Raw genomic sequence first — 24,668 nt, 5'->3', positions numbered from 1 at the left:
TCTTAGTTTATCTATTAAGATGCAAGTGTGGCTCTCAATGTCAATTGTGGGAAAACTATATGCACATCGTAAGTATATTTGAATCTTTACTGCTTACATGAATAATAGATAATCCAATCGTTTACGCTAGAACATATAATCATGCTATAACGCATAAACTTGCTCAAATTTAACTCTATAAATATCTCTTGAAGTGTGAACAAATACCTTCAAGTGAATCTCCAAGTTAGAAAGACCTTCTAGCAAATAAACAAGATAGGCAATAGATATGGTCTTCTATAGTGATCCCAAGTTCACATCTGAACTCTCTCAGTACGTGAGTGGACAAGTATTGAATAGAAAACTGATTTCTAGGGTTAGAAGAATCCTTAATTATAGGGATTTCTTCACAATTCAAAGAGGAGAACCAAAAGACACGTTTTTGTTCATCAACTGAAAATACACATTAGTTTTCTATTTAAAAGAAAACTAACGCCTCTCCCCTTTCCCTGTAAAATTAGGATTTTGAGTTCTAGTTTAATATGAGAACTATAGGGACCACAAAATCAATTACCCATGCTTTCTATTATGGAAATAATTCGAAATAATTAATTTGAATTGTTCTTACCATAATAAATTACAGATCATTCCACTTAAAACTAGTAATTGCATTCCTTTATTTATATTTTGTAATTCCCCATTAAACACTTATGTTACTTCCCAACGTTAAGATTTCAAATACTAATCAATAAATTAGATTACTGACGAATTTAACTTAATGATTCATTTTCTTTATATCACTGCTAAACTTATTTCACGTTTCGAATTCATAAAATCACTTGCAAGGTTTTACACGGTGAAAACATACAAGTTTCTCCAAAAAGCATATGATCAATATAACGAGAAATGGATTCCATCAACTAACTTATTATTTCACCAATATATTATTATCATCCAACTTATGAGGCATACTGGCCCATCTTAAATATCACCTTTTAATAAATCAAAATGGTAATTAATATATACAGATCATAAAAGTTATATAAGGATTAAAAATATAGTACATTTATTCGTTTAGAGAATATGATTTTTCCAGTCTGAAGCAACTATCTCTACTTGGTCCCGTTAAATTCTTACAAAATGTACTAGCAGAAGAAGTTTGAACTATACCGTCCCCATAATCAACATAAAGTACATATAATCTTGTGATACAATTGTACTGATGGCATGTCCAATTTCCATCCTGGATTGTGAACAAAAAAGATTTATATTTATAAGAAACAGTGATTTAATCCTTTGTGTATAAGCTAAAACTCCATACACTCAATCATCTACTATATAAGTAACCAGACACCATAAACTAATAAATGATCTATTAAAATTTAGAAAATATTTATTCTATAATAACTATTATTTCTTAACATATGCTTGATAGTATATATCCCAACGGAATCTTGAGAAGTCTTTCATTTGTCCATCATTATAGATAAGTTCATCCATATTATCATTTTTATTGAATTCGAACAAGAACTTTATTTTAAATTTCTACTACAATTCATTCTTTGTATCTAATGGGCCCCTATTCTTATCTATTATTTATTTAAAATATGTTTAGAACGTTCGTTGAGCCCCTCAAGGCATATCATAACAGATTTGAAGACTTGCCCCGGATCGACTTCTAGATCATAATTGCTCTACCAAATAACTATAAATCTAACCAAAGTTTCCAAATGAAATGAAATATTACTACCGAAATTGAACTGTATATCCAGATTAGCCTAAGAAGACATGATGAAGAGAAATAAACTAATTATAGAAATATTTATCTTTGTCTAACGTTCACTAATTATTTGACTGTTTGCGGTTATGGTCTAGACAACATAGAGAATTGAGAATTCGATGTTTTTTGAATTCCTTGGATTGAAATATCGTAGATTGAAATTTAGTATTTTGCAACGTAATAAAAAAAAAATTCAAATTTTTGGTGAACGGAAACCCCTTTATAAAGATAAAAATGAAGTTCTTTCATTGTCTTATTGATACGGGCCTTTTACACAAAAAAGGGAATCTTGTGTTACCGTAGCAACAGAAATGATGTGGATTATTAAAGAATCGAAGTCGATTTTCTTTATAAAAAAAGAAGATAACAATGAACTTCTATGAAATGGTTTCGCGGGATTCATCCAATTGTCTTGATCGTGGAATATCATTGAGAAATAGAAAGGCAAGGGTAATCTTCTTTGAAGCAAATAAATATCACGGGTTAAAATTGATGATAGTGTAGAAATAATCCTAGGAGAGGGTAATCTTCTTGGAGAAAATCAATAGCTCTGAATTTTTAGATAGAAAAACTTTATTTAGTTGAATTGCATCACTATTATACCAAAAGGAAACTGTACAAGGAAAATATTAAAATTTCATACAAAGGAAAGTCAAGATTAATCTTATTTAACAAGTAAAAATATTTCACTACCAAGCATAAAGGGAATTGAGCATAAAACATTTCCACCTTCCTAACTATAAAATTCAACTAAAGCAAACACAAAATTAGCACTCAAAAAATGGACTTTATAAATAAGTAAAAGTGCAAAACGAAAAGGCATTGAATACAAAATACAAACATACATCTAAATAAATATCCAAATAAGAAAATGGAAGAAATGCATATTTTGTTGAAAAAAAATAAAAGAAATATGGTTTAGAAGAAGAAAAAGAGCACAAATATTCACTAACCTAGCCAAGTGCTACAAGGGCGTCGATTAGCATTCTAGTAGTTCATAACTAATAACCTCATTTTCATGAAATGAGTTCACAACTAATTATTAGAACATAAATAGAGTCATTGTACAATTATACTTGCTACTCAACAAGAGTCCTTATAGTACTTGTTTTGTTTAACGACTTAAACTTTGTAGGATTATTTATTATATATTCAAGGCTCACGAGAAGAGCCTAATGTGCAAATACATTACTTTACACATGATATCAGATATCCATTGATTGCTAAGGTCCGATTATCTCTCCTATTTCCCTTTTCATGCGATCCTTTTGCAAAAATATGTCGACTTCTTCAAGTAATGATCAGACATCATCACCACTTTTGTCTTATTTAACAATCAACGGTAGTGTTCCCCTTTCTACCGCTCCAATTTCATATTCTGCTCAATCCAATCAAACAGCCCCACCACTCTCTTTCCCCCCTCTATCTTTTTCTATCCCATACTTGCACACATCAATCCCTTGTCCTTCTCCATCACATACTTTCGCTCAGCCATTTGTTAGCTCTGTTTCTTCGCTTTCGGTCACCTTTTGTTGGTACCATCAATCAAACTTCTTTGTCCCAATATAATCTGGTTGTAGTTCTTGCTGCGTCCAACGTCACAAATTTGGTTACCATAAAACTTGGTTCTGTTGAAGACTACCTAACATGGCGTACTCAATTTCAATCCCTCTTGTTATCACATGAACATCTTGGTTTTGTCGAAAGCTCCATACAACCCCCGACTCCTTTTGTCCATGATGCATCGGGAAGCCAACAACCAAATCCTCTTTATCGTTCATGGCTTAGAATTGATCAAAGTGTTCTTTCTTGGTTATTCACAACACTTTCTCAAAAAGTTCTTATTGATGTTCATTTATTGCCTACTTCACGTGATATCTAGAACTACTTACAATGTCTCTACATGGATGAAAGTCAAGCGAAATCAGTGGAACATAAGAGACAACTTACAACTTTACACATAAGGGATTCCATACCAGTTGATGAATATCTTCAGGAAGCCAAGCAGATTGGTGATTCTCTTGCAGCGACTAATTCCCCTGTTCCCTCTCAAGATTTAATTGATCACATGCTTCTTGGATTAGGCAAGGAATATGACACTGTTGTTGGAATAAGTACTCACTTTCTAGGTTCCTTATCTCTTCAAGTTCGAACTAAGCTTTTGCTTCATGAACAACGGCTCAAGGATATTGATTCTAGTTCTACTCATCAAGAGTTTGCTGTTCAAAGTGTTTCTTCAAATCCATATAATGTTTCAGGTGTACAATCTGCTCAAGGTGGTAGTGGCAAAGGACATTCTTTTAATTCTCAATGCAAAGGTCGCGGTGGAAAAGGTTGAGGTTCTTTTGGTCGTGGTCAGCCCCAACATACCTCTTCTGCCAACACTTTTTTGCACCCTGGTTTCCCTGGACAATCATTGTCAGGTATTGGTAGCGCTCCCACTGATTCATATAATTCATAATCTGTTAGTACATCTTTACCGTCCATGGGAGTTTTAAGTGCCACAATTTCTACTATTTTTCAAATATGTGGAACTCCAGGTCATAATGCATTGCACTGTAAAAATCGTTTTAACTATGATTTCTTGCTAATGATATTCCTAATTTCTATGCTGCCACGTCTCTTGGTGAATTGGATAATCTACCTGGTTTTATTCCGCTAAGTCAATTCGTATGACTCCATCGGAAGGTAATTTTTTTGCATAAATCTATTTACAACGGTTATGATAGTGTATAGATAGGAATGACTCTTTGCTTAAAATTGATAATATTTTCTATGCTCAGTTACCCACTTCATCCCGTCCCCTACACTTGAACTCCATATTTCATGTCCCTCACCTTCGACAAAATTTACTATCTGTCAGATAATTATGTCAGGATAATGATTGTATTATTAGTTTTGACTCATCCTCTGTTTCTATTAACGACAAAGCTTTGGATCAGATTCTCCTTCAAACTTCCAACAAGGGTGATTTATATCCTCTATCTCCTTGGTCCATATCCTCTTCTCCTCAATCGAATGTTGCTCTCCATTAGCGTGGTGATATTTGTCATCGACATTTGTGTCATAGTGGAGCTCGTGTCTTATCTATGCCTAGGAATAATCATTCTATTAGTTTGTCCAATTCTTTTAGTGAAAATTGTGTCTCTTGTAGGTTAGGTAAATCTCATAGTTTACCATTCAATTTAGTGGAGCATTGTAGTTCTTTTCTTCTAAATATTTTTCATTCATATGTTTGACAATCACCTTATCATCAAGCCTTGGTTTTAAGTATTATGTTATCTTTCTTGACATTTTTTTCTCGCTTTACATGACTTTATCCGATGAAAAATAAATCTAAGGATTTTACTCATTTTTGTGCTTTTCAAAAGTTGGCAGAAAAATTTATTCAACACTAGAATAAAATATTTTCAATGTGATAGAGGTAGTGAATTTTCTAACAAACCTATGCTTTCACATTCTACTAATTGCGACATTTCTTTTAGAATGTCATGTCTGGATGCTCCTCAACAAAATAGAGTTGCTGAATGGAAACATCCACACATTATTGAAGTGGTAAGAACTCTTCTTATAGAAGCTAATATTTCATTTCAATTTTGGGTTGATGTAGTGTTTCATATTGTTTATACCATCAATAGGTTTCCTAGGCCATTCACCCTATGAAAAGCTTTTTCACAGAACTCCGGACTATAAATTTCTTCGGGTTTTTGGTTGTGCATCGTTTCCCGATTTGTCTACTCAAGTGTCTTATAAACTTGCACCTCGTTTTATTAGTTGTGTCTTCCTTGGTTATGCCTCAGAATATAAGGGGTATCGGTGTATGGATCCCAAATCTGGTCGTCTTTATGTTAGTCAACACGTTACGTTTCATGAGTTTATTTTTTCATATCATGAATTATCTAGTTCTCCCATTGTCTCCCCATCATCTATCACCTCTAACCCTTTAGTTGTTACATCGCATTAGAGCATGCACCTCCAACACCACAACGTGCACCTTGTATGTCTGCTAGTGTACCATATGTACATAATGATTCTGATTTATCTCATCCTTCCTCCTAAAGAACTATGGATTTTACGAGTGATCAAATCTCTACCAATGTGCCTGCTTTAACTTCAACTAGCGCTGGTGCATCTTTCCCCATCAGTTCGCTCTCTCCCTCACTCTTTCCTTCTCAACCCTCAACTTCCTCATCCATCATTTCCTAGCATCCAACGCAAACCAGATCAAAATCTAGTATTTCTAAGCCAAGAGAACTCTTCTCTCTAAGTGTTGTTATCCATTAACCTTAACCTTCTTCTTTTCCCTAGCTGTTAAAAATCCGAACTGGAAACCAACAATGGCGGATGAATTTAACTCTCTTTACACAATAAAACGTGGGTCTTTGTTCCATTTACCTTTAACATGACTTTAGTCTATTGTAAATGAGTGTATCGCATAAAACATAACTTAGATGGGTATAATGAGAGGTACAAGGCTCGTTTGGTATCGCAAGGTTTTCATCAGCAACATGACATTGGTTATCATGAGACATTTAGCCATGTTGTCCGTGCCCCTACTGTGAGACTTGTTCTTTCTTTTGCTGTCTCATTTTACCGTCCACTTTTCCAGTTGGACGTTAAAAATGCATTTCTCCATGACTTCCTTAATGAGGAACTCTTTATGAAACAATTTCAAGGTTTTGTTCATGCCGACTATCCTAATCATGTTTGCAAACTAACAAAAGCTCTCTATGGCTTGAGACAAGCACCCCCCACTTGTTTTCATCATTTTAGTTCATTTCTTCTTTCTCATGGTTTTATTTGTAGCAAATCTGATAGTTCAATATTTATTTATCGTTCCTCCATTTGCTTCCTTATTTTACTATTTTATGTCGATGATATCATTCTCACAGGTAGTCATATTGGTCTTCTAAATCAATTCATTTCTCGGCTTTCTATTCAATTTACTATAAAAGATTTAGGTAACCTTCTTCTTTTTCTTTGTATTCAAGCAGTCCATAAATCTCAACAGCTTCACTTATCTCAGCAAAATATATTTTTGATGTGCTTCATAAAATCCTTATCCACACATGTAAGCCTGTGCGAACCCCTATAGCTTCTTGCACTTCTATCTCTTTTATGGACGATGAGTTACTTTCAGATCCTAGTCAGTATAGGAGCTTGATAGGTGCTATCAAATATTTGACTATAACACGTCCATACATCGCTTATGTTGTGACTGTCGTATGTCAATTTATGCATGCTCCCCGCACCACTCATTTGCATTATGTGAAGCACATTTTCAGGTTTTTGTAGGGTACACTAACTTATGTTTTATATTTTTGTGCCTCCTCATCAACCTCTATGGTTAGTGACTATTTGGATGCTGATTGGGCTGGTTGTCCCGATAGTCGGCGTTCTACGACGGGATCTGCTATTTTCTTGGGTCCCAATCTTATTGCTTGGCGTGCAAAGAAGCAACCAACAGTCTCCAAATCTTTTAGGAGGCTGAGTATAGGGTTGTTGCATATATTGTTGCATAGACTTGTTTGATTCGTCACATTCCAATTGGATATACAAATGGGAGGGATTCTTTCACAGAGGAAGGGAGGTTCCCCTTATGGTTTCTCATGAGATGGATACCCACACGTTAGTAAGTATAAGGTTTCTAGTAGAAATTTCCATATCCCATAACTATGCTCCAAAATATGTTGTAGCTAGTGGATCCACCTAGAAGCTATCATGAATGTATGCCCTACCTTTGCAAGTAGGACTCTCACTTTTCGGTGTGGGAGGTAGACACCGAATTCCATGTAGCTCACAAGGTCTATGTCGGTTATGGTGAAGTTTCCCGAATGATTAAAATATGAATGAAGATAAGAAAATGAATTCTAACTAGGGCTTCTTGAGATATACTACTTAGTGTAGGTAAGGGTATGAGACTTTACATATGCATTGCACAAGTGGGTCTTAAGAGAGGTTCTTGAGTGAGTTTTTCATGCATGGTTACTTATGAATGATGTTACGGTTAGTCACTTATTATGATGACTAATGAAGTATGTGACTATGCTTATGACTTCTGGATGGTTCGCTTACTATAACTAGGGGTATGGAACTTCATATGTATATTGCACACGTGATTTTGAAAGGGGGTTGTGGGTGGTGTCTTATGTTGTAATTTTAAATGAACTCAAGCATGTAAGATATGAATTATGGCTTTGTATAATGTTACTTATGATCATGAATGTGTCTTTTATCTTATGGTATGGATTGGTTGTGTATTCCTTGAATGTGCATTATAGCTTTAAATTTTATCTTATGCTAAGGGCTTGTATAAGACCATTTTGGGGGTCAAGTATGTCATGTTACGACTTGGGTGTGCTCTCGGGTTGTGACAAGTGCTGATTGGATTTAGAAATCGATGAATTTCATGGAGCTTTCAAGGTTGAGCTTGACTTATCCTTGAGTGGTGGTGAGCTGCTTGACTGTTCTGTGGCCCATAACTCCTTCTATTTTATTAGTATGTAGACATGATATTTCTTATGTCTAGGTTTGTCACCTAGTGCTATATATACATCCTAGTTTGGAAGTATTTCAGCTTTCCTCATTTTAAAATTTTGAAACACTTTATGTTCAGTATATTTTGCTTATCACTTACCTTTCCACTTTAATTATTAAGTTGAATTGGTAAACTTATTATATTCGATTACCTATCGGTTGGGAACATTAGTGCTATCACGACTTGTAGTTTTCGATAATGATAGGTAACGGGGAGGCAAGGGGTGGGAGTAACAATGATTCATCCTCCCCGATGAAACTCCGTAACAAGAACGTATAAGGGTAAGAGAGAATCCAGGAGAGTTCCCTTAGAGAAGGAAGAATTGGAGCAGCAGTGTCATGCACTGAGGTATGGAGTATTCGGTAGTGGACCTTCTGCCCCCAGTCAGTGAGGCACTGGTTCTGGATATTAACCAACCCGAGAAAATGACTACACCAAAGAGAGCACCTTTTGGTAAGGGTGCCACGATCACTCTGACAAATAACGCCTAGAGAATTTAAGAGTGGTAGAATTGCATTAATATACAGTCAACTTATCTCAATAATTAGTGTCCTCAATGCCTAAATCTGTCCTATTCTAATACAATGTTGATTATTTTAGCTATGAAGGCAATTGGAAAAGGCAAGGGTTAAAGTGTGAAAGAATGACCAAAAATACAAAATGAGTTCAAAGTGAACATTGTTGATCACATACCATGAAAGACGGATCGGCAACTAAGCAAGACATTTTCCAAGTTGATAATGAATGGAATTTATTCCAATCATAGAAGGTTGGTGGACTCCTGTAAAGTTGGCGATGCGCAGAATGAGAATTGCGATCTTGATGCACATCGCCCAAAGTTACAACGTGCATTATAAAGATTTAGTGCTTGAAAGGCGAACAAAATTATATTCAGTGATTCGATGAACATGAAAGTCTGACTCGATAAATTTCTCCAACTGGGGTTCAAACACTGAAGTCTAGAGTATTACAAGGTGAGCTGGGGAGAAAAGAGCGATTCGTTGAGCGAGTTTGGCGAGCCTCACTAATGTCTCCCAACTGGTTGTAAAGTGGATTTTCGCCAAATTTAGGGAAAGTATAAATAGCCTAAAGTATATAATTTTTAACAAGTTTATTTGGGATGTTAATAGTGAAAAAAATTAGAAATTAAATTTGAGAGAGTTTTGAAGAACATCTTACTTTTAAGAATAATTTTCTAGCTTTTGGGGTTTTTTACATTCTGGAATTTTAAATTGATAAATTGAACTTGGATCCTAAGTGAGTTTACTCTTAATTTCTTGATTTCTACTTAGCCATGGTTGCTTTTATAGAAGGTATACTTTCTTTAATTTTTTGTGATGGGTGGGTAAAACCCAAAGATCTAGGGGTTCTCTATTAGGGTCACTGTGGATTTTATATAGTGGATATTGTGATATGCTCTTTGTTGTTGTTTTTCATGCATGAATTTGGTCTTGTTACCATGAGGTTAACTTAAGATTAAGGCCGCAAAATAAATTCCTACTTCCGATCTCCAGTGGATGTTCGAAAGAGATTGATTTGAGGGGTTAGTTAGTTTAGTACTAGCGATGTAGGGGTGATTTATGTAGCTTCGTCGAAAGAAAGTTATGGGTCAACTCTGTTTGTCCTATTCTTGGAAGAGAGGATTGAGTATGGTTTTTTGTTGTTTAGGATTGGCATTTAGATGTGACCGAAAGGAGATTGTAGGCATAGATTCTTTGAGATCGAAAGATGAATAGCGTCATTGAAGATTACTTAACCTATTCTTGAGTGTTCATCTCTATATAGCAACACAATCACCCCTATGTGCCATTTATATCCAATTACCCCCATGTGACAGGAAATTGTTGACTAACACTAAAAGTGTAAGAATGTGCCATGAGTGAGTGTAAGTGATTGTGTGAAGTTCAATTCTGTAAGTATAAGCTAGAACTTACCCAAGTAGTCTTGCTAATACTTTTTAATAACTTGATAGGAAAGGATCATATGTCGTTTTTGTATATAGTCCACTTAGCTAAAAACAATTACCAAATGAAACCATGAACCATATTTGAGATTTGAAGATGATTTTTCTAGTCATGCTTGATATCATATCATTGGTTCTCCGAAGGCATGATGCCACAACTCAGGCCAAAAGATTAAGTTGAGGGTGGTCATGACCTAAATTATAAAGGAAATAGCTTAACAAGTATCGTATCCTTGGTTATTCCGAAGGCACAAAACCACTGTGTAATCTTTTGAAAGGTTCAAGTAGATGGTGGTTAAAAAAGTAAAAAAAGACAAAGAGTTAGAATTCAAGTACATGAAATAACTACACTAACGAGTACTCAAACTTCCCAAGTGTAATTGTAAAATGGAAATTTCCCTTAAGAATGTTGTCTCCCAATCCATTTTTGGGAAGGCCACACAATAAAAAATGAATGAAATAATAAAATAATTTCTTTTTGGTTTTTGATTTTTTTATACGTAACGTTATACTGTCCGTGAAAGGTACAAAATCCCGTATGATCCCTCAAGAAAGAATGTTGTAGTGACCAATACCTAAGTGTTTTTCATGAGAGTTCCACAACCTGTGAAGAAGTACATTGTCCATCAAGCCTTTTGTGGACATACACTTTGGTGAATTTTAGGCTTTGTCTTCCAAACTAACCCACATATTTCGATAATATCACATAAGAACATAAAATGGACTCTCCCTACTCGCCCTATGTACATGATTTCACATTGTAAACAAACCCATAAACTAATTAATTTATTTTCAAGCCCCAATGAAACAATTATTTAAGTTCTAAGCTAACCCACCAACATATGAACCCAAATACTTTTGAAATCCACAAAAACAAAATTAACTCATCATCAATTAACACTTCCCCAATCTTGAGTTCACAATTTTAAGTTTGAATAAGTAAAGCATTAGGGGACTTACTTCCACTTTACACAAAAATACACAAAGAGATGAAGATGAATGCCTGATTTGATGATTGAGAATACTTAGAATATAGAACTATTGTTTGAATTTTAATTGATTCCTTGATAGAATGAGGGATGATAAATTTTCAGTTTCCAAAGAAATGTTATGAATTCAAAGAATAGGGGAAGAACCGGTCTCTTGGCGCTTCGAGTTTTTTTATTTGAAAAATTAGGGCTTGAGTATAATTGGGTCGAGCCGGGTGTTCATTTAAACAAACCCGCCTTGAACAGGCCGTGAAATCGATTGTTAAGAGCACCAGGTCCATTTAAGATATTGTAAATTTGTACTTAGAGAAAAAATCATAACACTTACATTAATGTTCAGATGAGGCTAACTGGTCCATCCAAGTTTGAACAGACCATAAACCCTTCTATGAACATTTTCCCCACTTGACCAATGAATGCACGACCACTTCCTGCACTCTTCACGGGTAATTTAGGTCTATACGACGAGTCTAAAAACCTATGGTTAAAACTTATACTCCCAAGTCCTTTCTGCATACATTCAACACACATTCACCTATATAACTTCAAAAAATGCAAGAATTTAACTACTTAATGCGATAAAATCTTGTGTTGATAATGATAACGCTCAACTACACCTCTTCCAATACTAGGTGTAGGCGATCGTAATCTAGTAAAAATCCAACAAAGAGTCGGGGTCAAACTCACAGGGAGAGGTACAATATGGAATTCAATTAAGAAGTAAAGGTTATTCTCTAATGATTTGTAGAAGTACACATTATCGATACCAAGTAAAGTAAATTAATGGTTCGAGAAAGAATGTTAGATGGGGGTTTTAAGATTTTCAATTAATATTCTCGGGGATGTGGTCAATTGAAGGATATTTTGCTATATAGTTAAGTGTAGTTTACTAACTAATTGTTGAATCTAAGTGGGTAGTCTAGACTATATATGCAATAGCGTTCGCTCAAACAACTATTCTGAATCAAGGAAGTTCTCTCGAACCTCGACAAGCTTAACACTATAAAAAGCCCAAAACCTTAATTCATCTACTATCTCGAGCTATATAGGTAGGATTGATTAAGATTCAATCTATAGATATGAACCCACAAAAACACCATCACTACAATCATCAATCCATAACCTTAGTTCTAGAACCTCTCTCTAAAGCAAGCCCAGAACACTAAGTAATAATTGTATTTTAAACAACAATTCATGTGTTAATAAACAACTATAAATAAAGATTACCACAAAAAACATAGAAATCATTAAACAACAATATCAATAAGCTATTTAGAGAAAATAATGACATGATCAGACCCTTAATAAAGGGGGTTTTAGCCACAAATTATAAAAAAAATAGGAAATAGTTACCAATTATCTTGTCCATGAAGTGGATAATGATTTCCAATTCTTGACAATGCTTCAATGCAACTAAAATTCAAAAAGACACTTGAAAACTTTACTTAAAAACTCAAAAACTAGTGTTAAGAATCAAGCACTCAAGGTAAAACTCTCAGAGCACTTGTTTAGGAATTGGGAATTTCAGAACTCTCTTTAACTCTTCTGGAATTTTGTATTTATATTTTTCAAAATTTTCACTTCTAAAGTAAATTAGGGGAGTAAGTCGAGTGTCTCAAACTCAGTTACAGACTCGCCAAAGGTCCCTATCCGTCGTGATCTTGCATTGCCTGTTCATCCTAAGACTTTTATAACTTCAGGCAATTAGGAGCTGAGTAGCTGATCCATTCGGTGGTTTGCCGACTATCCATTTCCTTTGCCAAGTAGGCTTTTTTACGTGCACAGGGCTGCCACACTGGAAAATCAGGAGCGCTAAGAGACCACTCGACGGTTCGTTGAGTGGAATTGGCGATCACCAGGATTTCCTTTCTTCCATTTCTTCAGCTTTTTTGCTCCTTTTTGCCCTATAATGTCCTTGCCTTGCTCCTTTGTCTTCATTGCTGTAAATCGACATTTTAACATTAGTTTAGAGCATAAATTAGGCATCGAGGACAATTATATGATCAAATAAAAGTCCCAAATGAGTTGAAATATAAGACTCATCAACACCCCACAACTTAAATTGTTGCTTATCCTCAAGTAAAACTCAAGATCAATCAATTCAAAAAGGATGTCTACAAACAGTGCTACTCAATACTCAACCTTAATGCACACAAGAGGTTCAAACTACACGTGAAATGTTCAATTGTGCACTTTAAGTTTCAAACTATGACTAACCATCATCAAATGGACTCAAGCTCATAATGCTTGCTTCAAATACAAGTTCACGCTCAAAAATGCCTTCAAGTAAAAAAATATTCCATTCTCACACAAAGCTCATTAAATTTTAAAATTTTGGAACTATAACAATTCTCACTCTTTTAATATCAACTCATGCATGATCTTTCCACATAGGCTTGCCCATTTTTTCCATTCGACATGATAATAATATCATTGAAGATCAGAAAGATCTTTCAAGGCCTGTAACAGGGGTGAGGGTAATGATATGATCATTTAGTCTCTTTAACTTCTACCTTCGTGAAGCATGGCCTACGTTTAATTCTTTCTCCTTAACTCTTTTTGATGCTCAAAATCCACACCGTAATTTTTTAGTACAACTCGTTGGATACCCCAAAATTTTTGCTTATTGCACACACCATATTTAAAAATTCTTTTCTTTTTTTTAAAAAAATCTTTTTCTTCTTTTCGTTTCTCTTTTTTATATGAAGGTGTTCCATATTTTTCAACACAATATTTCAAAAGGGAGTTCCCTAAACTTCTTGGTTTGCTTCTTTTTTCGCCACACCCCACCTTAGGCTTTTGGCCTAATTTGGCTAATCAAAATAACCAATGCTCCAAGAAAATTATAGGTGGGAAAGAAAAAGGGTCATTTGTGTTCAAGGTCATCCAAAGAAAAGAATAGGCTCAAATGGTACCAAAATAGGGCCACACTGTCACAAGGTTGTCACAAAGAGGTATAATGTCAGTATTGGCTCACTCTTCACAAATTGCGCCTAAAATCATCGCTATCATTCACTAACAATAGCCAATTGGATCAATGGGGAAAGTTCTAGGTATTACCAAGCATGTATTTAAGGAAAACCTCACCACACACGACATTCAACACAATTATTAAACAAGATTATATAATTTTAGCTAACATAAAATGATCATGAACAAAGTTCCACTCAACAACTGGCATAGCCACAATGAGATGCTACGAGTTCACATATGATTTATGCAACTCAATTCGCTTATTGAATTTGACCACACATGTCATTCAAGAAAGAAAAACTATTCAAGTCATCAATATTTACCGAAAATCGACGCTTGAGATTACAAGAGAAAAACCACATTCACACGCATCAAAGGTGGAAATTTTTTAAAATGGTAAAAATCACATTTACATTAAAAACAATGGACCAAAAGCCAATATATGTCAACACAAGATCATATCCACAATCACAACATAAAATAACAATATCCATAAAACAACCCAAAAGAGGTAGTTATGGAAATACCTCATCCCGCCAAACTGAACTAGAAGTTGTCCTAAATTCTAAGTAGTAACAAAATAGTCTAAGTGATAACACAAAGGGAGTTAAAAGAATCATTTTGCCAGGTTAAGCCTAGTTGAACTCTGCATGTCAATGTGGGCATGAGTCTCTAGCCCATCAACATCCATGGCTCCATGGAGCCTATAATCGAGGTATCGCTCAAAGACACCTCCAAAACTGTTTGGATTATAGCACCCTCAAGATCCTCAAAAACTCTATACATAGCTACATCACTAGTGCCCAACTCTTTATCATTAGTTTCAGCCTCAGACTCAGCGTCAACCATCTCAATAGCAACATTACTAGTCATATAATCTGGAGGAATCTTAGAATTGGGTGGAACATCAGTGCTCTTAACATCAGGGTCTCTATTGTGCCGAATAGAATCAATAGATTAGTGGATATCAACACATCCATGTCCTTCTTTAGCCCAACAATTTCAACTTTCAATCTTGTCACAACAACAGAATCTACTCCACCATGTCAAAAGCCTCTACCTTCATCGTAAGGGCATTTAAAGTAAATTTTTGGGCCTCTATAGACTCCCCGTGCTCTTTCATCTCATGCCTAATTAGAGTGAAGGAAGCAACAATAGCCCGCTCAATCAACCCTGACACTGCGGTCTTAATGAGTCCATAATTTGGAATCTCTTTGGGATATATTTAGATAGTTTTAGTGTCTTCAAGTGCATATTTTGTCTTGAAAACTTATAAAATACCCGAGTTTTTGGTATATACACTTGAAGATAATGCATATACATAATCGATTTAAAAGGAACAGAGGCAGCTGAAAGAACAAATAACTGAAGACTTGAGGATCGCCGAACCCATTCGATGTATCGCCAAATGTAGCCAGCATTGCCTTCTATTCCGGCGAGCTAAGCCTCGAAGGAAAGGGTCAAATTTGTAGTGAAAAGGACTAGTCGTCGTGTCACCGAGCAGTTCTGTGAAGCATTACTGTATCTCGCAAAGATCCAAAATACGAAGATGTTGTAGGCTAATACAAGAAAAATATGGACATACCAAAGGGTGGATCACCTAGTTTATCGACAATCCCAACTTATTGTGCAGAGTTCTCCTTCGAAGCACAACTTTTTAAAACTACAAATACATGTTAATATTTTTAGCTTAGTATCGATTTCCATAGTATTTAAGTAAATTTTAGAGTTAGCTTCTATATTTGAGTTTTTTTTTAGAGCTTTCGGAAAACTTTTCTCTTGAACATTGGAGATTTAAAGATTCTCATCTTGAAGAAATTCGAAGTGGGTATTGGAAATTCGTCATCTTAGACTTGATTTAAGTAGAAATAAATCATACCCACTTGATGTTACTTTGATTTTGTATCATTTTCTTGCTTTTCTTTATGTCTAGCTAAAACCCCAATTCTTGGGGTGTTATTTTGTGAATATGAGTTAAATCTATTGTTGGGTGTTGCTTATTGTTGATATCTCTGTTGTTTAAATGTGATTTCACTTAGTAGTTGTGTTTGAACTAAATGAGGTCGTAGTTGCAAATACGATTTAACCTTAGTACTTTTGGCTTGCTCGAGAGAGATGTTTTAAAACAAAAACTACTAAATTGATAGCTGGTGGCTATTGGGTCATCACGGTTTGTCTTGAGGGAGTGAGTCCTAGTCCATTTCCCACACTTTCAGGTCAAAAGAGTGATTGGACTAAGGCGGAGGCTGTGCTTAAAGGCTAAAACTCGGTGTTCGAGAGAAACCGAGTTGATTGGGGTAAGTGGTCGAGAGAGAATTTACCCCCACTAATGTCTAGCCTAGTTACACATATATCAATAACAACTATCATTTGGTGTCTTTTATCTGATATTGCGGTCACATACAAAAAGTAATGTTTTCCGATTAGTCTCTCTTATTGTTTTTACTATTTTTATTTATTAATTTTTATTACAGAACCCCCCATTGTTAATTGACGCTTGCGTCACCCCTTTAAATTTACTACGTTCTTATTCAATAATATTCTAGTGTCTTTGACTAGCATGGCTATATTTGTGCTTAGCCGAAATATTCTCAGAACCACTCTTTGCGGGAACGATCCCAACCCTTGGTTGGGCTATATATTGACTAACGATCGTTAAAACTTAATACTGTATGAAATGTCTTTGATGACGTTGATAAAAAAGGTACCACTTCCGGGGAGTGGTATAGTTTGAGAATTTTTCATTAAGTAGAAATTTTGTTCTAGTTAGTTGTAGCTTACTTTATTTTTAAATTTGTTTTGCTTGATTGTGTTGAAAGAGGAAGTATGAGCATTAATGATAGCCAAAGAGTCCAAAAAGATGACATTATGAATCTGAATAATGTCAACGAGCCTCAAGCAAAATGAACCCCATCTCATGGATGGAATTAGTGCCATTCGTTTAGCACCATCTGAAACGAATCTAGTATTCCACATCACGAGCACTATGTTACAACTCTTGGAACTAAAGGGTCTCTTCAGTGGGTTATCTCATGAGGACCCTCATGAACATCTTGCAAAACTTCGTGGATGTATGCAGGCCATTCTTCTTCAAGAACATCTCTCTTGAGTCAGTAAGGATGAAGTTATTCCCATTCTCTCTGATGGGGGAGGCATGCAAGTGGTTGGATGAATTGCCATGTGAATCGATCACTTCATTAGAGGAGTTGGTTACCGCATTTCATGTGGGATTTTTCCTTCTCTCAAAGATGATGACTCTTAGGGATAGCATCCAAAGCTTTAAGCATTTGGAGGGAGAACCAGTTCAGTAGACTTGGATGAGATTCAATAAGTTGGTGATACAATGTCCAAATCATGGCTTGCTTGACAACGCGTTGATACAATAATTTTAGTGAATCTTGGATTCGGTTAACAAGAGTTTTACTGACGAACTTTCTCCACGATGTTTAATGCAGCAACCCTATGTGATAGCGGTGAAAATATTGGATGGAATGGCCAAAATTAACCGGGCATGGTATACTCGTGAAGATCAAATATCTTCCGTCTTATTCAAATTAATTAAGGAGAAAATGGAGAAAGATCAAGAGAGGGACAAGAACATGGACAAGATCATGACACAACTTGATATTTTGTCTAAAATTTTCATGGGAGTTAGTGCTCAAAGTGTTAATATTGTGGGAGTCAGGTGTGCTAACCCGAATGAGTCCAAGTTTCAAGCTTTTTTTTAATCAAAGAGGTAAACTTTCTAGCCACCCAAGGTGGTGCTATCATTCAAATTACCACAGACAGGGTGGTAACCAATGTTGGAATAGAGTTGAAGGGTGGAAAGATTGAGATCATGAATGGAGGGATCGAAATACCAACTGGAAAGATGGGGAGAAGGATAGACATGTACCTCACCATGAACGCTAAAAGCTAAAAGAGTAGGAAGGTGGCCATTATTAGGATATGCTCTGTCGCATCTTTTGCAAAGTTGAGGGGTCTAGAAAAATTTTAAAGGACATGAAAGGATGTGTCTACCCTTAGCCATACGGTTACCTATCATTCGTCTCAATCAGGCGGTTGGAAAAACAAATGAGTCAGATTTCGTTGCACTTAAATCCGTGACAACAAGGGGGGTTGCCTAGAAACACTATGGAAAACCCTAAAAATGAGGGTTGAAGGTTGACTTGAATCGTGCCACTACGTTAACTAAGGCTCTATTTGGGAGGCTATCCAAAACTCTATATATTGTTTTTTTCTTATTTTAAAAATAATGGTGTGTTGGGTGTGCAGACTGAAGCATGGAAAGTGTTAGCAAAGAAAGAGTTTATCAAGAAAAATTTTGATTTAGCGGATCACCAAAGAGGTCGGCAATCCCGATCCACTTTGTCGTTGGACTACAGGCAGCTTTACGCTAAAGTCTGTAAAACTCGACAAGCCCAAGAAATTATTGGCGAGTAACCAACCTGTCCGGTGATCCCAAGCTTTACCATTGTTTGGCTCATAACATTGACTGAATTTTGTAAAATACAGCAAGGTGGGTTACAACTTAGTGCATCGCCAACAGATTGGGCAACCAAAACTAATGTCGTCGAATGGACGATAACTAAAGTGTCTTCAAAATAAAAGGTATAAAATTTATTAAACTCCTTAGAGTTCCCTCTCTTTTCATTCTTCAAACTCGCACCTACACCTCTACTCTTATACCTCTGCATCTATATTGTATTTTTGTTATCGAGTTGTGCTCGAATTTGGATTGCATTGTCGCCTAGCATCTCAATTGCATCTTAATCGACACCTTAGATATGGTTAGACCAAAAGAAGCAGGAAGATATATGCCAACTCGACAAACAAGAATGAAAACTTAAGGATAAATAAAAAGACAACAAATCCTACGACGGATAATGAGAGCAGGAAGCCCTGTGCCAACAAGGGAACAAATCCTCGATACCCACTATTCCCTCGTAGAGATGTGGATTCTCCACAACTATCCACTCTTTTTTACGGCTCATGACTTGCACATTCTTAGTGATTTAGATGCCTCTGAATCTTCTAAAGAGGCTTCGGTTACCATGATCAAATTCCAGGCTAACACATCGAGACCTGATGCCCAAACACATGAATATATTGTGTATTTTGGATCCATCTCTACCTTCTTCTTTGTATTTCTCTATTATTGACTTTTTGATTTTTGTTATTTGCATTTGAGGACAAATATATTTTTATTTGTGGTGGGGGTGAGACAAACCTTGTGTGTGACTATTATTATTAGATGTTTTGTTATTATTGTTGGATTATTCAGTTTAAAATTTTGTTTTACGTTGCTTTATGCGGTTGTTTTAGCTTGTAGATATTTTTTTGAAGCACAAATATTTTGACCCATAAAAAAAAATTCTTCGTTCCCCCGCTTTTTGCATGTACTTGAATGTGTCTGTTTCAGTCTCAGTTTGATCAATACTGATGAATTGAATAGTGCTTGCTATCAAACAAACATGAATGTGCGACTACAATTAAGCCAAATAAAGTTAATAGAAAATATGTGAACTCTTTTCATCTCGTTATGATTAGTTAATTATCAAATTGAGTTTCATGCAATGAAAATTGCATACTTGCAAAAGTGTGGAGTTTTATTTGACTTTAGTATCAATTTGTTGTGTGATGAGCTTACCGTGAACCATGCATGATGATACCTAGAATTTGCCCCGTTAATCCGGTTGACTAAGTGATGTGAACTCATGATATGATCTTAGGCATCGTTGAAAGAATGTGAACCAATTTGACATATATCTCTTTTGTGGCTTACCTTGTGAGTGTATGAACCAGTTTTAAACACCTCTTGATCCTTACCTCTCTTTGGATGGAACTTGATGAAAACATGACCTCTCTTGATCCTCGTGATTTGTTGTTGATTGAATACCTAACATAGGCCAAAATCCTAAATTCGGGTGTGGTGAAAAGAGAAGACAAGTCAAAGAGTCCAAGAGCACTCTCCCTTAACATATGGTATTAATAAAAGTGGAACCCTTCCATACAAAAAAAAAATAAAGAGAAAAAGAGAAAATTATGGAATAAAGTTATGTAAATACAAAAAAGAAATGGGGTCTTCCGAACAAACCATGTAAAGTAAATAAAGGCATGACTAATGAGAAAAAAATGATCAAAGAAGTAAAAGTGAAGTGTTATGAGCACCACATATCATGAGGATAAAAGTCATTGAGCGGAAATTACCATACCTAGGGGTGTAGAAAATTGAATTGAAAACCAAACCATACCGTAAACTGTTAAACCAAAAAAGAATTCGACTTGTGGTTTGGTTTGACTTGGTTCTGTGTTGGAAAAAAACCCGACTATATTTGGGTTGGGTTGGTTTCAACTGGAAAAAACCAAATCGATACCAACTCAACCCAACTTTATATATATAACTTTAAAATTTTATTTTATACGTAAAAGCACTTACTTTGATATAATTTTTAAATATCTCTTATAATTTTTGATAGTTTTTATCTTTTAATATATTTATTTCATGTTTGGAAGTTAGAATTCTTAAAAATCTTATAAAGATTATAGTTGATACATGTTGGTAATTTTAATAAAGTTTAAATAAAAATTAAACTAATACTAATGCAAAAAAAAATCAATTCAACATTAAGAATGACAATAATATTGAATATTTGTTTTTTTAGTTTTACATTGATTTAGACAATTAAAATAATAATCTTTTACTTTCTTTAATATTTAGTCATGTAACCTAGACGTACTAAACATCTTTTGTCATGATTTAGTACTTTAAATTATGATCAATTACATAATGACTTATTAATTTGCAATATTTGTTTTACGTGATTTTATTATTATTTTTTGTTGGATATTTTAGTGTCATTAATCATATAATATTTTTTTGTTATTTTCTTGAGAAATAACTTAGATATTTGCATTCTGGTAGGACTAAAGAAATATGTGAAGTATAAGTATATTGTATTTTTGTATGAATACTTTACCGAAAAAACCAGAAAATCTGAAAAAACCCGAAAACTCGAAGAAACCGGAAGTTGAAAAAACCAAGTTTTATTGGTTTTGTTGGGTTATAAATTCAAAATTCCGACATAAATGGTTTGGTTTGATTTTTGAAAAACCCGAACAAACCCGTTCATGTACACCCCTAACCATACCTATGAACTCAGCTCCATTATAAACCTTGAAAATAACTTTGTGATCATAAGTGAACTGATGTGATGGTTAATTGGAAAATACGGGCAAACCTATAGGTTAATTAATGCATTGTGTTCATCTTTGTGATTGTGAGTGTTGAAATTGATTTTGGAACTTTAAATTGTGTACCATTATGTGTGAATATGGAATCCTTTCTTTTATCTGAGGACATTTGATCACTTTTGTGAGCTTGAACTAGTATTTGAAGCAAGTATTGTGAGCTTGTAAATCTTTGACAATGGTGTGTCACAACTTGAGTCTCTGAGTGCACATTTGCTTCTTGCATGAGTTAGTTGGGTCTTGTTGTGTGCATTCATGATTGATGTAACACCTCTAAAATGAATTAGGTAAAGCTAGAGACTAACATGTGTCATGAGGTTTTGAAGTTCTAAAATGGTTTATAATTGTTTTTCAGGCAGTGTCTAAAGTTTGGTGTGTTTGGAGGTCAAACATCCAAGACGTTAGGAAGTTTTGCCTTGACATGTTCTTGTGTGTCTTAGTGTGTCTTTGCATGTTTTACGTGTTCGTTTTGATTGAAATTTATGTGAGTGGTCCCTAACATGTATACGAATGTATCCGAGTTTGAAATGTCCGAGAACCAATCACCAAGGAAAAATGTAAGGGTCCTTGAGGAGGACCCAACTTGTGGGTCGAGACTGCCAAAACAGTCTCCCCCAATGGAGGGCATCGATGCCCCTTAGATCAATCGATGCCCCATAGATTTGGGAGTAGGTGTGTACTTAGCGTGGAGATCTAGAGCTACCATTTGGTCAGCCTTGATCCAAACCATGGACTAGAAGGACGTTTAGTTTGTTGATGAACGAGGCGTGGATAGATGTATCGATTGACACCAGCAGATTTTCTGCAAGTGTTTCGGTCAAAAGAGGGGTGTTTTAGGTATTTCACATAGTGTTCTATAAATTATTTGGGTTGTTACTTAAGGGTATTTTGGGTATTATAAGTGTTTTTATAAGTCTAGAACCGCCAAGTTTTGTTCATGTTCAAAATCAAAACCCAAACCCCAAAGAAGAACTTCTAGAAATCAATTGAAGCTTGAAGGGAGATTTGAGCTTGGATCTTGGAGCTTTGTTTCTCCATAAATTCCCTTTGAATTTCATGGCTAATCATCAATCAAGGTATGATGTTTCATCCTTGAATATCTTTCTTCAAGGAGCGTAACTTCAAAGTGATTTCTAAGATCTTTTCAAAAGATGAATTGTCCTATTTTGATATCTAGCCATGGGTTCTTGCAAAAAACATTTTGAATCAATGATTTATGATTGAATCGATGTCAATTTCATGATTTTAGATCAAAAACTCCATGAATCCATGGAAATCATGATTTCCTTATTTTGGCTATATTATGGGTGATTTGATCATGTCTCAGATGTATTAAATTCTTGTGTAGTTCACTTTTGTCTATTGAATTATGTAAGAGGCATGTTTGAATTATATATAGGCTATCCGATATTGACGAATTCGTACTATATTATATTACAATTATTGTATATGGTGATTATTGAGTTGAATTAGTGATTATTGCTATTGGCAAGAGTCTTTGGGGATTGAATTGGTTGAATAGATTATGGATTGGAGGTGTTGTGGTTTGGGTGATGGTATGTTGACCTAACCTTTTCCATATTGTTTAGTATAGGTATTTCAATTGTGATGTTTGATATGGTCCACTTATAGTGGCGGTGCTTATGTGTTATGACTGTGAAGAATGTGGCTTCATCAGCGTTACTTTATGAATTATGGTATTATTATGTTATAACTTTGATTTGTGATCATTGTGAAGGTCCACATGAGTTATGTGTATATGTGAAGTCAAAGCATGTGCTCTTCTAGTTGATGATAGGTGTCTATAGTAGACTATGGTGATGCCTTAAGATGTGTTGCTTGATCTTGAAGTATGAATCTTCTTAGTTGACTATGTGAGTCTTATGATATACTATCATGATGATTCTATAGGAATGAGTAGGGTGAATTGTAGTATACCTAGTTGACCCTATATGCTACATTAATGTAATTGTTCATGTGATAAGGTGATGTGTGTGTGTCTTGTTGTACGAGACCTATGTCCCTCTACTTGATACATGAAATATGAATCTGACGCTTGACTTAGTAGGTTAAAGTACCTTTGTCATGAATGTGTATGTGTGATTGAAATATGACCTTGAACATAGTTAAGAGGGTAATTTATGTGGAACCTTCAACCTAGATAGATGGTTATGATATCATTGAAGTTGAAAGCCGTAACGGTATCCTTCTTGTGTAAATGATGGACTTAGGAATTGGTTGGATGGAACAGCATGAAATCGTCTTTGGGAAAGTAATGAAGCTATCATATTAAACCATTGTGTGTAAGCCCTAGAGGACCCCATTTGGTAAAGTGTATTATGATTTGGTTATGACTTCTATATGGTATCTCTTCATATGATCCTTGATTGAATTACTCTATGAGAAAAAATGCTAGCACCGAGAGAGTATGATTAGGGAGTGATTCTTCTTGAGATGATACTAGAGTACAAATATACCCTTGATATTCCTTAACCATGTGCCTACATAGGATGTGTCCTAGTTCTGTCCTTGGCAAGTGGAACACACTCCATCGGAGTAGGGAAGACTCCGGATTCCATGCCTAGCTAGTATGGTCTATGTCGATTATTGAATATTCTCACCATATGGGATACATTTTAGTGTTTTATAGGTTCTATAAATTGTAGGTAGTGGAATGGGACACTATCTAGACATTGCATGAGTAGGCTTTGAAGATGCTAGGGTGTAGGTTGCCTAGGTCTTTTCCAAGACCATTATGTGAAGTCCTTAATTGTTTAATGTTTCTTAAATTGCTTAGTGAACATAGTGACTTAATTTAATGGTATGTTAATTAATAGGTACTTATCTAGAGTAGCTTTAAGGATTACTTAGGTAGGCTTGGAGAGGGTGTATGGACGATCTATTCATGTCTTACTTTGGTGAGTCTTAGCGTAATTCTAGGTAGGGATTTTAATTGGTGAAATAGGAATAATCTTATCTTATGTAATCTAAAGGATCACTTTGGTGCGTGTGAAGGGGTTGTATGGGCGGCCTCTTCATAACTCACTCAAGTGAGCCTTAGAATAGCCTTTGGTAGGAGGGTTTCATGCTTAAGTGTTTGAAGTGATATTGAGGCTATATTGTAGAATATGACTATATGTGCCTTTGTTGACTTAATATGGTCTCTTATACTTGTCTTATGCAGTTTTCTTCAAA

Source organism: Solanum pennellii, chromosome 9 (assembly GCF_001406875.1).
Source record: "Solanum pennellii chromosome 9, SPENNV200".
In the NCBI taxonomy this organism is placed as follows: Eukaryota; Viridiplantae; Streptophyta; class Magnoliopsida; order Solanales; family Solanaceae; genus Solanum; species Solanum pennellii.
This window is presented reverse-complemented; position numbering follows the sequence as displayed.